Genomic DNA, 13518 nt, shown 5'->3' on the forward strand with positions numbered 1-13518 from the left:
AAGGAGAAGAGGAGAAAGAATTAAGGTGCAACATATGGCAAGCCGTTTTAACATTTAATCATTTTAACCTACTAGTCTCTATTTTCAGGCTTGTAGCGAATCAGCTCTATATTCTTCCACCATTAGGTAGCGAATCAGCTCTATGAAATATTAATAATCAATCATAACTTGTTATAATCAATTATGAATATTTGGATCAGTTAATCGGGTTAACTTGATGTAGCTACATTAACATTACAACCAAATACTCAGTTCATCCCGTGAACACTCAATTTTGGTTATTAATTAATTAATTAATTAATAGAAATGTACATTTCCGGGGCAAGGGAAATGTCTTTCTTACTAAGTATTAAGAGCAAGTAGTCAAAATCTATGATTAGTGACTTTAGATATGAGCTTGAGACACAGACAACTTTACATGTGACATGAACAAGACTTTATTAACTAGACTAAACATTTAAACTACTCTAACATACATATACATACATTCATACAGTTTACCAAGGGAAAGAGGGCTGAAGCAGAATACAGGAAGGCAAGAAGTTATAGCATTGTTTGAAGTTCAGCAGATCAACAGCCTGAGCAAACCATCATATTAGTTCTGACACGCCCTTTTTAGAAAGGGGTAAGGATACTTAATGTATCAAATAATGAGACTAAGTTTGATACTTGCATGTCCCATTTGAATTAAACTGTCCTGATGCAATTTGTTGAGGCTCCAGTTGATCTTTGATGATGTTGTCTTGATATCTTTGGTGAATGGAAAGACAAGGCCGTACGTAGCCTGGCGCACGCTTGGGAGTCCTTGGGGCCTACTAGTTTGGCATCATTCAGCGAGAGAGTGAGAGAGCACAAGGCTCAGAGGGCAAGAGATAAGCGACAAGAGAGAGGGCTAAGAGCGCTAAGAGAGAGAGGGCTAGAGAAAGTGGGCGCAGCAATTTTATACCCTCAGGAAACAGGTCCCACCTCTCATTGGCTCGACCAATAAGAAGGGTTTGAGTTCTAGGCGGGAATTTGGTTTATTGCTCTTTGTTGTAAAATTGCCCATTGCATGTGCAAGAAAGAAAATAGGAAATATACTTTTAATACTAATATGTTGTTGTTATCGACATATCATGTACACAGTCATTTCGATCTTCAAAATACCAAGTTATAGAGACCAAATATGCCACACATATGATTTTGGTTAACCATAGTATGCAAAGTCTGAAACATTAACCCATTAGTTTGCAAGAAAACATAGATCAAGCACATTTAAGGGAAAATGTGAGATGGCACATTAGATACATGTCAATATTTATCACATGGATATATAGAATATATATATAGGATTAACAGGGTTCATTTCTCTTTCTCAGTAAGAGAATGAAGGGAGGGTCAGCACTTCTCTGAACATTCCTTTGGAGGTCGTAAAGGCCTCCATTACTCTGGGCAGGAGAATGATTCCTTTGTCAAAGCTCATTTGCATGTTTATGACAGTAAGAGATTTTGGGCTGAATGACTCAAAAGATAGTAAAACATCGCGTAATATCATTCTACAGAGATCTTATATTCGAATTCAGCTCGGACAAATCGTAAGGTTTAATTTGATACCAAGAAAGGTATATTTAGTACACTTAATAAGGGAATATACACTGAGGCTATTAAATATGAGGCCTCAGAGTTTAAAACACACAACGAAACAGTTCTAACGAGTTTGATATACCTCAGAAATACACAACATACAGGGATTACACGTATTTCATTAGCAATATGCAGTTCTGTGTTTAACTGAAAAACACACACACATTTTTACGTTCAAAGTTTCCCCCTTCCTGTCCACACGATAAGCACGTGGTGAGCATGCAGATGTCACATGCGATTCTCTGTCAATAGTTCATTGTCTCTTTGTCAATACATTTATTGTGCTTGTGGAGACTGGTTGGCGCTATTTCAGTAATTAGGGGAGTTTTTAAACAGTAAGTTCTTGTTTGTTCGTGAATCTGTTAAAGCCACTGATCCTCCGCCATACCTTACAGTCCCCCTTTTTCGCCAGGTGGTGTCCCTGTTGGAGACATCATCGGACGACAATCATCACAATGGCGGATGGCAGGTGAATCATGAGGGTTTTGTAGAAGGTGGTTGTTCCACGGTGGGTGATGTAGACAGTAGCCACATCCAGGTCTCTGCAGCAGGTGCAGAGGCAGCAGGTGCCTTGACAGTGTGTCACCTGTCATTATGAAGTCAGTTCGTTTGAGGCAGGTGCTTGTTTGTGGCTGCAGGGAGTGGTTATGGGCATTGTGTAGTGTGGAGAGAGTTTCAGACTGACCTAGTACTGGTAGCAAAAGGGCAGCAGGTGGCCGTTCAGCCCTTGGTTCGGCACCTAGTCACCAGGTGTCTGAAGTCTGCAGTGTTACTCTGCTCTGGCAGCAGTGCTGACTTGAGCTTGCCTGAGTGGTGTTGGGCAAGAGTCAGAGGTTTGTTCTTCCCAGTACTCCTCAGGGGAGTTCTGTTCCAGGAGCTCTTTTGCTAGTGCTAGCAGCTCTTGTAACTCAGAAACAGGCGTTTCTAGCTGTCTTTGTGCAGCCTCTGTTTGGCACCTGTTTGAAAGGTGTACAGGAGGATGTTGTTGTAGACTGCTGTGGGACGTCCTGTGGTGTTTGCTGGGTGAGGCCTTGTGTTTGTTAAAGGCCTTCTGTGTCAGGTCACGCAGTTGTTGGATAGGCATTGTGTGGGGGCAGGCCATAATGCCTAAATGGTGACTTACCATAGGATGGAGGTTTCGGAGGAAAAGGCTCTTGAAGCTGGTGTCCTCCTCCATCCCAGGTTTGTTGCGAGCTCCGAGTAAGCTCGTCTGAGTCTGTGGTAGTAAACATAGGGAGTTTCATGCCGACCCTGTTTGGTGTCTAGGGCAGCGATCAGTCCATTGTTAGACTCTGAGAATTCCCTTATGATGGCTTGTTTCAGCTGCTGGTAGTTAGACTGGATGTTTTCTGGCTGTCGAGCCAGAAAGCGTCGCAACTCTGGGCTGGACGTGATCCAGATCAGATGGAGTCTATCTTGATGGTTTACACTCATCAAAGACTGCAGGTGAAAGTCAATGTCTCGCAGGTAAGCGTGGACGTCGTGGTCTCCTGCAAGCTCTGGTGTAAATGCAGGGATGTGTCTGGCCATTCGGTTGAGGTCTTTGAGTGTCGCTACACATGTCGTTTCAAGATTCGTCTGAATCAATCCTTTTCCTTCCGCGGCTGCAGAAGTTTTAAGGAAACTGTCCAATGACGTGTTAAGCAGAGGGGTTTGTCTCCTCCCTTTGTAAATCTGTGCTTGGCTGGGGGAGGTTTCTCTGCTGATTGCAAGTGGGGGAGTGAGATGTCTCTCCTGCTGTGGTTCCTTTTGCAGCAGGTAAGAGTGTCTCAGTTCTCGTTGGACCATGTCAAGTTCATCTTTGGTGTTGTCCAGCTGCTGAGTCAGCACTTTAACTTCAGCTCTGGACACATTCAGTTGACCTTCACAGGCCATGATTCTGGCATCTTTGTCCAAGAGTTCAGAATTTGCTGTTTTTAACAGTGAATCTTTGTGAAAAAGTACCTTTTCCAGGTGCTCTCTAGCTGTCTTTTCCAACTGCTCTTGTTGTTTAGCAGCTGTCAGAGCCATTTGAAGTCTGTGGATTACCTCCTGTGACTCCCTTCTGCCAGGGTCCTTGTGTCTGTCCTGAGCCTCCATCTCTAGCTGGTCTATGCGGCTTTTAGCATGTGTCAGCTCCGTTTGGGACTCAGTGATCTGGCGTTTGAGGTTGTTTACCTCCTGTTTCAAACCTGTGAGGTTGTGGGCCAGGACGATAACCTCAGTCAGATATTCGTGCTCATACCTCTGGTTTGAGTCGTCTGTCATTAGTTCTTTTCCCTCGTTTTCCAGTTGCTTTTTGTTCTGTTGCTGAAGGTCGTCAGCAGTCATGGATAAAAGGGTGTTCCTCAAAACACCTAGCCAGTCCTTTTGGCCTGCCATCTGGGCAGTTAGGCTAAGCATCTGCAACATTTTGGCACACTTCTGGTGAGAGTAAGGGCAAGAGACTAATGCAAGATCAAACAGAATTTGGAGCTAAAGGCAAAGTGAGACAGCAAGGTGTATAATGTACAGCTAGGTTTTGCTAGGTGTGGTTAACAATTGAAATGTGTTCCTGATTATTACTATCTTAGCTGCAAATAGCAGGGTGCTCAGATTTGTGTGGATCTGAGTGGCTTTGCTAAAAGAGCGTAAGCCTAGATTTAATAAATGACTTAAGATGTTTCTTTGGGTCAATTTATTTATCAGCACTTACTGATAGCATACAACAGGCTTGATCTTTGAACACATGAAGAGGAGAAAGAAAGAGGAAGAAAAGAGCTTTCCTATTAGATTGTGTCTATTAGTGGTGCTCAAAATTATGCCATAGAAATCGTCTAGATTACTAGTGTAGCTGGCTCATAAAATTTAAGCAACTTGTTGCAAATAAACACAAAATCGAGAAGAAAAGTATGTCTAGTTACTTTTGCAGTTTTATGGGGAAATAAAACCACACTAGACCAAGAGGGTTAAATGGGAAAATGAATAGCTGACTTCTATTATTAGTAAAAATAATAAAAAGACTTGAAGAAGTGATTAAAATAGCAGAATAACCTTGTATTGGGAATAATCAATAGCACTTATGATCAACAATTAGATTTGCTTTGGGCATCATTCTATAGTTGGTCACAGCTGTTGCGTGTTCCAGACCACACAATTTGTTTGTCCCTCTATAAAGTTTAGTCAACGTGCCATTGAAAGTTCCCAATAACTATAAAATTATTCTCTATCTAAACAGTTTACATGTAATTAAGTTTTTAGATTTAATTAACAAAGTAACTGCAAATTTAGCTGAACAGCGTTCAGTAAGGGATGCACCTGAAAGGTGCAGGTGAAGTTAGATGAGAAGAATTAAAGTTAAGGAAAGAGAAAGTGAAAATTCAGAAACCAGAAATGGGGTTAAAGGAAAATGGTTTAGATCACTTCACTCTGCATGCACACAAGCTGTAGATAAATGCTTCATGTAAATTATGCTAGCAGCTAACTGTTGAAGCTATTAGTTAGCTTAGCCTAAGCTAAGGGGCTGCTAAGTTGGGTTAGCTTAGCCACCTAGGCTGGTTTGTTTACAAAATGGCGTCGGAAGGAAACACATGTGCTATCTGGAGTGAGCACTTCCTGTGACAAGTCGTTGTCATGGGAACCAATGCACTTCAGAGTTTCAGTGAGTGAAACACAGTTTTGATCACCAGGAAGCTAAGCTTTTAGATGCACAGATAAAGTTTAGATGAAGGACATCAATCTAACTATAATTTGTAAGGCCTTTATACTGTGAAAAGGGGAGCATCGCCCAAATCTACATTTATATAACACTGTACTGAGATTTCTTCATCAGAAACAGGTTAAGCACTCAATTCTGGTACAGTTTACATGCAGCTGAGCTGAGATTCCTTCATCAAAACAGACTTACACTTTAATACTGAAATTAGGGTTTCTCCGCTAAAATCATATTACTCGTACACTGATACCTTTTGAAAATATGCTTAAATGTGTTAAGACTCTTTCAATTACAGTAGAGATGTCAATTCAAGCCATCACTTTATCCGCATCCAAACAAGCCAGCAACTAGTGAAGCAAATGCCGTTTCAGCATGTCGTGTCCTATTCTGACCGGAATTATTCAATGCACACTTTTAGGTTGACAGTGGTTCAAGCTCATAACCTTTGTTTAATCATGCCCGCATTCTCCACCATTATGTAGCGAATCAGCTCTATATTCCTCCACCATTAGGTAGCGAATCAGCTCTATGAAATATTAATAATCAATCATAACTTGTTATAATCAATTATGAATATTTGGATCAGTTAATCGGGTTAACTTGATGTAGCTACATTAACATTACAACCAAATACTCGGTTCATCCCGTGAACACTCAATTTTGGTTATTAATTAATTAATTAATAGAAATGTACATTTCGGGGCAAGGGAAATGTCTTTCTTACTAAGTATTAAGAGCAAGTAGTCAAAATCTATGATTAGTGACTTTAGATATGAGCTTGAGACACAGACAACTTTACATGTGACATGAACAAGACTTTATTAACTAGACTAAACATTTAAACTACTCTAACATACATATACATACATTCATACAGTTTACCAAGGGAAAGAGGGCTGAAGCAGAATACAGGAAGGCAAGAAGTTATAGCATTGTTTGAAGTTCAGCAGATCAACAGCCTGAGCAAACCATCATATTAGTTCTGACACGCCCTTTTTAGAAAGGGGTAAGGATACTTAATGTATCAAATAATGAGACTAAGTTTGATACTTGCATGTCCCATTTGAATTAAACTGTCCTGATGCAATTTGTTGAGGCTCCAGTTGATCTTTGATGATGTTGTCTTGATATCTTTGGTGAATGGAAAGACAAGGCCGTACGTAGTCTGGCGCACGCTTGGGAGTCCTTGGGGCCTACTAGTTTGGCATCATTCAACGAGAGAGTGAGAGAGCACAAGGCTCAGAGGGCAAGAGATAAGCGACAAGAGAGAGGGCTAAGAGCTAAGAGAGAGAGGGCTAGAGAAAGTGGGCGCAGCAATTTTATACCCTCAGGAAACAGGTCCCACCTCTCATTGGCTCGACCAATAAGAAGGGTTTGAGTTCTAGGCGGAATTTGGTTTATTGCTCTTTGTTGTAAAATTGCCCATTGCATGTGCAAGAAAGAAAATAGGAAATATACTTTTAATACTAATATGTTGTTGTTATCGACATATCATGTACACAGTCATTTCGATCTTCAAAATACCAAGTTATAGAGACCAAATATGCCACACATATGATTTTGGTTAACCATAGTATGCAAAGTCTGAAACATTAACCCATTAGTTTGCAAGAAAACATAGATCAAGCACATTTAAGGGAAAATGTGAGATGGCACATTAGATACATGTCAATATTTATCACATGGATATATAGAATATATATGTAGGATTAACAGGGTTCATTTCTCTTTCTCAGTAAGAGAATGAAGGGAGGGTCAGCACTTCTCTGAACATTCCTTTGGAGGTCGTAAAGGCCTCCATTACTCTGGGCAGGAGAATGATTCCTTTGTCAAAGCTCATTTGCATGTTTATGACAGTAAGAGATTTTGGGCTGAATGACTCAAAAGATAGTAAAACATCGCGTAATATCATTCTACAGAGATCTTATATTCGAATTCAGCTCGGACAAATCGTAAGGTTTAATTTGATACCAAGAAAGGTATATTTAGTACACTTAATAAGGGAATATACACTGAGGCTATTAAATATGAGGCCTCAGAGTTTAAAACACACAACGAAACAGTTCTAACGAGTTTGATATACCTCAGAAATACACAACATACAGGGATTACACGTATTTCATTAGCAATATGCAGTTCTGTGTTTAACTGAAAAACACACACACATTTTTACGTTCAAAGTTTCCCCCTTCCTGTCCACACGATAAGCACGTGGTGAGCATGCGGATGTCAGATGCGATTCTCTGTCAATAGTTCATTGTCTCTTTGTCAATACATTTATTGTGCTTGTGGAGACTGGTTGGCGCTATTTCAGTAATTAGGGGAGTTTTTAAACAGTAAGTTCTTGTTTGTTCGTGAATCTGTTAAAGCCACTGATCCTCCGCCATACCTTACAGGCTACTAGTGCTTATTTTTTTAGATACTAGTATCTATTCCATTAAGTACTAGTACTTATTCATTAGCTACTAGTGCTTATTCATTAGATACTAGTACTTATTCATTAGATACTAGTACCTATTAAATAGATACTAGTACTTATTCATTAGATACTAGTACTTATTCATTAGATACTAGTACTTATTTCGATAGTCACTAGTAACTATTCTTTTGTTACAAGTAACAAAAAATTTTTTTTGCCATTGACTTCTATGGGGATCTGTCATTTAGATATCAACTATTCAGTTCTGACTAGTATCTATTCCAATTGTGACTAGTACATATATATTAGATACTGGTAGTTATTCTTTAGGTACTAGTACTTATTTTTTAGATACTAGTACTTATTCATTAGCTACTAGTACTTATTCAATAGATACTAGTACTTACTCATTAGATACTAGTACTTATTCATTAGATACTAGTACCTATTAATTAGATACTAGTACTTATCAATTAGCTACTAGTACTCATTCAATAGATACTAGTACTTATTCATTAGATACTAGTACTTATTCATTAGATACTAGTACCTATTAATTAGATACTAGTACTTATCAATTAGCTACTAGTACTCATTCAATAGATACTAGTACTTATTCATTAGATACTAGTACTTATTCATTAGTTACTAGTACTTATTCATTAGATACTAGTACCTATTAAATAGATACTAGTACTTATTCATTAGTTACTAGTACTTATTCATTAGATACTAGTACTTATTTCAATAGTGACTAGTAACTATTCTTTTGTTACTAGTAAAATTTATTTATTTTTTGCCATTGACTTCTATGGGGATCTGTCATTTAGATATCAACTATTCAGTTCTGACTAGTATCTATTCCAATTGTGACTAGTACATATATATTAGATACTAGTACTTATTCAATAGATACTAGTACTTATTCATTAGAAACTAGTTCTTATTCAATAGATAAGAGTACTTATTCATTAGAAACTAGTTCTTATTCAATAGATACTAGTACTTATTCATTAGATACTAGTACTTATTCATTAGATACTATTAACTATTAATTAGATACTAGTACTTATTAATTAGCTACTAGTACTTATTCAATAGATACTAGTACCTATTTATTAGACACTATCCTTTCCTCTGATTTATCAGCCGAAGATCAAATTGTTCCTTCATCAGTTCCGCACAGCAGAATAAAAGTCCTCCGCGGCTGCATTTGTACGGATTCTTAACGCCTTTATTGCAACTATATTTAATCTTTTTCTCATCAAACAACCAGACATAATCCGTACCGGGGAACAGTAGACAGGGATTTTCTTCTGTGTAGAGACCATAGGCTGGTATAGACCAGCAGTTCTCAAGTGCAGGGGGGTGTGTGAAATAATTTGATAACTGCCTATACTGTATTTTCCGGACTGTAAACTAAAGTCACTTTTTTTTATAGGTTAATGAAACATGCTGTGATTTATTCCAAAGTGACTTAGGCCAATATAATGCATTTAACTTCGTTCAAATAATCTAAATGTTGACTTTCAGAAGTATAGACACGCCAAGAAGGCGTTTATTGCTGTATTTTGGTTAATTTTTGGTGTGCGCCAGAAAGATGTTCAAAGAGACCGAGACGCGCAAAAAGCATGTTTTCTTTATTTTTCAAAGGCATGACATGATTTGTAGTCATTTTGAATGTACAGAAATAAAAATATACATTTTACTCTTTCGAATGATGTCATATTATCTGTATGACTAATGACAGTGTATTAAGTTATTTCCCTGAGGAACAAATCCAGTGATGGCGCCGCGCCGCACGCTCACACAATATTATCAGTTCACTTCTGGCATGGCATTGCAACACGATGTCGAAAGTGCGTAGACTATCTATACCACGACTTTAATTTCTTGTGCTATGTATAGGTCTACGCCAAAATAGTTTTTTTATTTTTTTTTTGTGTGTGCATATGCTACGCACTGCAGATCTCTTGGGATTAGGGATGTGGAGTGCGTGCATAGGCTGTATTACAGTAGCCATATCATATGCACGCGAAAACTGCGTATCATATAGCTAGGCCTACATGCAAAAACTCTTTTTGGTGTATAAATGGCACGATAAATTAAATTTGTGGTATAGTTACGCACTTTCATGAGACCACATAAAACAGTCAACAAAACATAAAAAGTTGCTTAATTTAATTTGTCAGCCTAAAATATAAAGGCTGTGCCGGTTAGTCAAACTCATATCCCTTGATGTGAAGTTGCGGATTTAGCCTATGTTGGGACTCGACTTTATATTAATAGATGCAAATGTTACATTGCAAATATGGAAACTTTTGGACCGAATGAGAGATGCGCTGAACCCAACGTGCGTACAATTTCAGTTTCGATACAAATAAATTCGTTTAGCCTTGGCGTTTAAATAGGCTAAATGTTGTTTGTAATAAAGAGCACAAAAGGCTTTAGGCTACTGTATATTTTTTATTATAGCCAACATGGCTACTTATTTTTTTAAATCTTGTTTTCTGAATACCATTTATTGAAGGATTTGTCATAAAGTAAGGGGAAGTAAAATTTGCATAGCCTACATGTTTATTGTGTTTACAATGTTAAGGTTGTATTTTATTTACCGGCCTTTTACACTATTGCTGAATAGGCTAATAAAAAAACGTATTGGAACTGTGAACTAGTAACTCAGTCACCTTATGAAATCTTACCAAATCTGTCATGAAATAACCCAAGCAGACCAAAATGACAAGTTATTACCTTTATGAAAATCTTGTTACAGACCTGTGTGCGAGTGAGCAGTATAAAAAATATAATAATGAATAGGCATGTAGCCTAATATAGTGCATGCTACTTTCATTTTGACATTCAATCGCATATCAGACGCAGACTATCCAAATTTTTTTATGTGAATTATGAATGCTCTCCAAAAGTCACAATCTCTGGATTGTGGTTGTTTGGCTGGTAATTATGAACCGGTTGTTTGAATTTTATTATTGGCAGTTAAGTCTTTAGTATGGACTATATGTAAAAGTCATATTAAACGCATCTTTTCTCCCCTTAACCAATCAGCTTCTTCTATTGCCGTAGTTTAGCCTGCATTACCATATGAACTCTGATTGGATGGCTGAGAGTACTCATGTTTATGTAATAATCTGCTTGAAAGAAGATATCTCCTAATATTTCCTTACTAGTTCCTTATGAGGTTGAAGATATCTGCAAATTAATAGTTCTCTTACGAGAGGTTCTCTTGTATTGCGTAAGCTAGCTTACGCTACGGGAAAGATTAATCTTTTCTGAGATATTGAAGCCAAAAAATTATCCTTAATTTTGTATCCATTGTCAACGCAGTGCGGCAGCTGCAGACCTTGAGCGGGCTAGCTAGCGAGCTCATTGGTTGCTCTGCGGCAACTGCTGCAGCCTATAGACGAGCTTGGGCGAACTCGCATCCAATGAGAAGCGTCCGGCGCTCACTGCATCAAAGCCCGCCAAAAGGGCATGACTAGAGTGCATATAAGCGTAGTTAGTAGGCTGGAACCCTGATTTTCATCTCTTCAGCGAAGCTCTTCGCATCTCTGAACTGGAAGCCGCGTCGCCGTTCGAGGGGCATCTAGCAAGCGTGGACAGCGCTCGAAGAAGCCGGCCGTCTTCGCCACCTTCAGCCATCCTACGAGCTCGCCATCCGGCGGCGTATCCTTTTAGAGCAAGCTAAGTTCCTCAGCGAACTTCACAAAAGAGTATCGGCGTCTTTTTAAAGATGCCTGCGCACTTCCTGCGGCTCATGCGCGCTCCTCTCAGCGCCGGAGACCGACACATCATCTGCGCTCTCTGCCTGGGACTGGGGCAGGCAGAGCTGCGCCCTCGCTGGCGGCGGATGCGACCTCTGCGAGGAGCTTCGATGTCGACCCTGCGGGCTCGACTCGAGTATGCAAAACCGAGCTGCCGCGCGCCTTCTGTTCGCCAGCGCCGAAGAAGCGCCGCTCCCAAAGGCTGCGGAACCGGTTTTAGAAGCGACTGTCTCACCAGAGCCCCTCCCTCGAGCATCGCGTTCACCCTCCCCGCCCCGGGGCGTGCAGTTGCCGGCGGCGGCCGCACTGCTGCCACCTCGGAGAGCGAGGCGGAGGACAAAGGCTGCTGTTCCATCATGGCTTCGGACAGCGAGAGTGGTCACAAGCCTCCTCAGCGGCCCAGGAATCCAGCAGGACCCAAGCCGAGTCGAAGGGGAACTGATACGCCTCCTCACACAGGCCGTCGACCGCCTCGGGCTCGAGTGGTCACTGCCCCTGAGCAGGCTCCCAACAGACTCGGCGGCTGTTTTCTTCAAAGCCGTCACCGCGCGGCGCCAGCGGCCGGACGCTCCCTTCCTGCGGAACTCCACGCCGAGCTCTCTAAATCGTGGAGCAGCGCTCTCTCGGCCAGGACTTCGATCCCACGTCTCCACCGCTCTGCTTCAGTGGGCGGCGCCGCCGAGAAGGGCTACTCTTCCATCCCCGGTCGAGGATTCGGTAGCAGCACACCTTTGCCAGCCCTCCGCGAGATGGCGGTCTAAACCAGTGCTCCCGTCTAAGGCCTGCAGAACTACTTCCGCCTGTGTTGGCGCGCCTATTCCGCCGCCCGGCCATGCGCATCTGCTCTGCATTCCATGGCCGTCTTGCAGATCCTCCAAGCGGACCTTCTTCGGGAGTGGGATAAGAGAGGCAGGCACCCAGAGGCTGTTACAGATCTAAGGAGCGCGACGGACCTCGCCCTTCGCGCCACCAAAGCTGCAGCCCAAGCTATAGGGAAGTGCATGGCCTCGCTGACTGTAACAGAGAGACACCTGTGGCTAACGCTAGCCGACATGGGAGAAACTGAGCGCTCCACGTTCCTCAACGCGCCGCTCTCTCCGTCCGGTCTCTTCGGGTCCGCGGTAAGTGGCATTGTTGACCGTTTTTCGGAAGTCCAGAAAGCCACCCATGCCATGACTCTCTTCCTGCCTCGCCGCGCTAGCTCCTCTGCAGGCCGCCCACGTAACCAGCCTCTTGCACGAGCATCTTCACAGCGCCCAGCTCAACAAAGCCAGACTTCCCAGCGCCGACAGGGCGGCCGCCCCAGATCGCGCTCAGACAGCCGCCGTAGACCACCGCCCCCCCGCGGGCCTCGGCCTAAGATTGCGCTGAAACCTGAACAACCGAAGTCCTCCTAGCTTTGTTGAACAAATGACGGCTCAGTCCCGCCGCGGCCGGACCACCATCAAAGCTTCGCCCCCTGTCAGTCCCCTTCTCTCAGGCTACTGCAGTGGTGAATTTAGCAGCCAACAAGCCGGTGACACTGCCCGCTTGCCTGCACTCAAGCGCCGTTTTCACGGCGACCCAAATAAATCTTGTAAAGAGCAAACATGTCTTATGTGTAGAAAATGTGCCCACAACCCTGTGTTAGCCCCTACACAAAAGCATAACACATCCGTGCCCCTATCAGAGCGCGCTCTCATAAAGCGATTCACGAACCGCTCGGCGTCAAGTCAATGAAGGTGCCCACAAATGCGTCGCGCGCCCATTCTCTGGCGGCTCTGTCACACGACCAGCCCTATGTGTAGAAAGCGTGCCCACAATCCAGTGTTCACTTCTGCACACAAGCACTGCATGTCTCGTGTCCCCACCAGAGCACGCTCACATAAAGCGATTACTGAACCGCTCGGCGCTAGAGTCAATAAATCGCCCACGAATACGTCGTGGCGCCCATTCTCTGCCGGCTCTGTTACACGGCCAGCAAACATTCCTCTGTGTGTAAGTCCGTGCCCATGACTATGCTTGCGCATCACGTAACAGATGTG

This window comes from Xyrauchen texanus, chromosome 25, assembly GCF_025860055.1.
Source record: "Xyrauchen texanus isolate HMW12.3.18 chromosome 25, RBS_HiC_50CHRs, whole genome shotgun sequence".
Taxonomy (NCBI): domain Eukaryota; kingdom Metazoa; phylum Chordata; class Actinopteri; order Cypriniformes; family Catostomidae; genus Xyrauchen; species Xyrauchen texanus.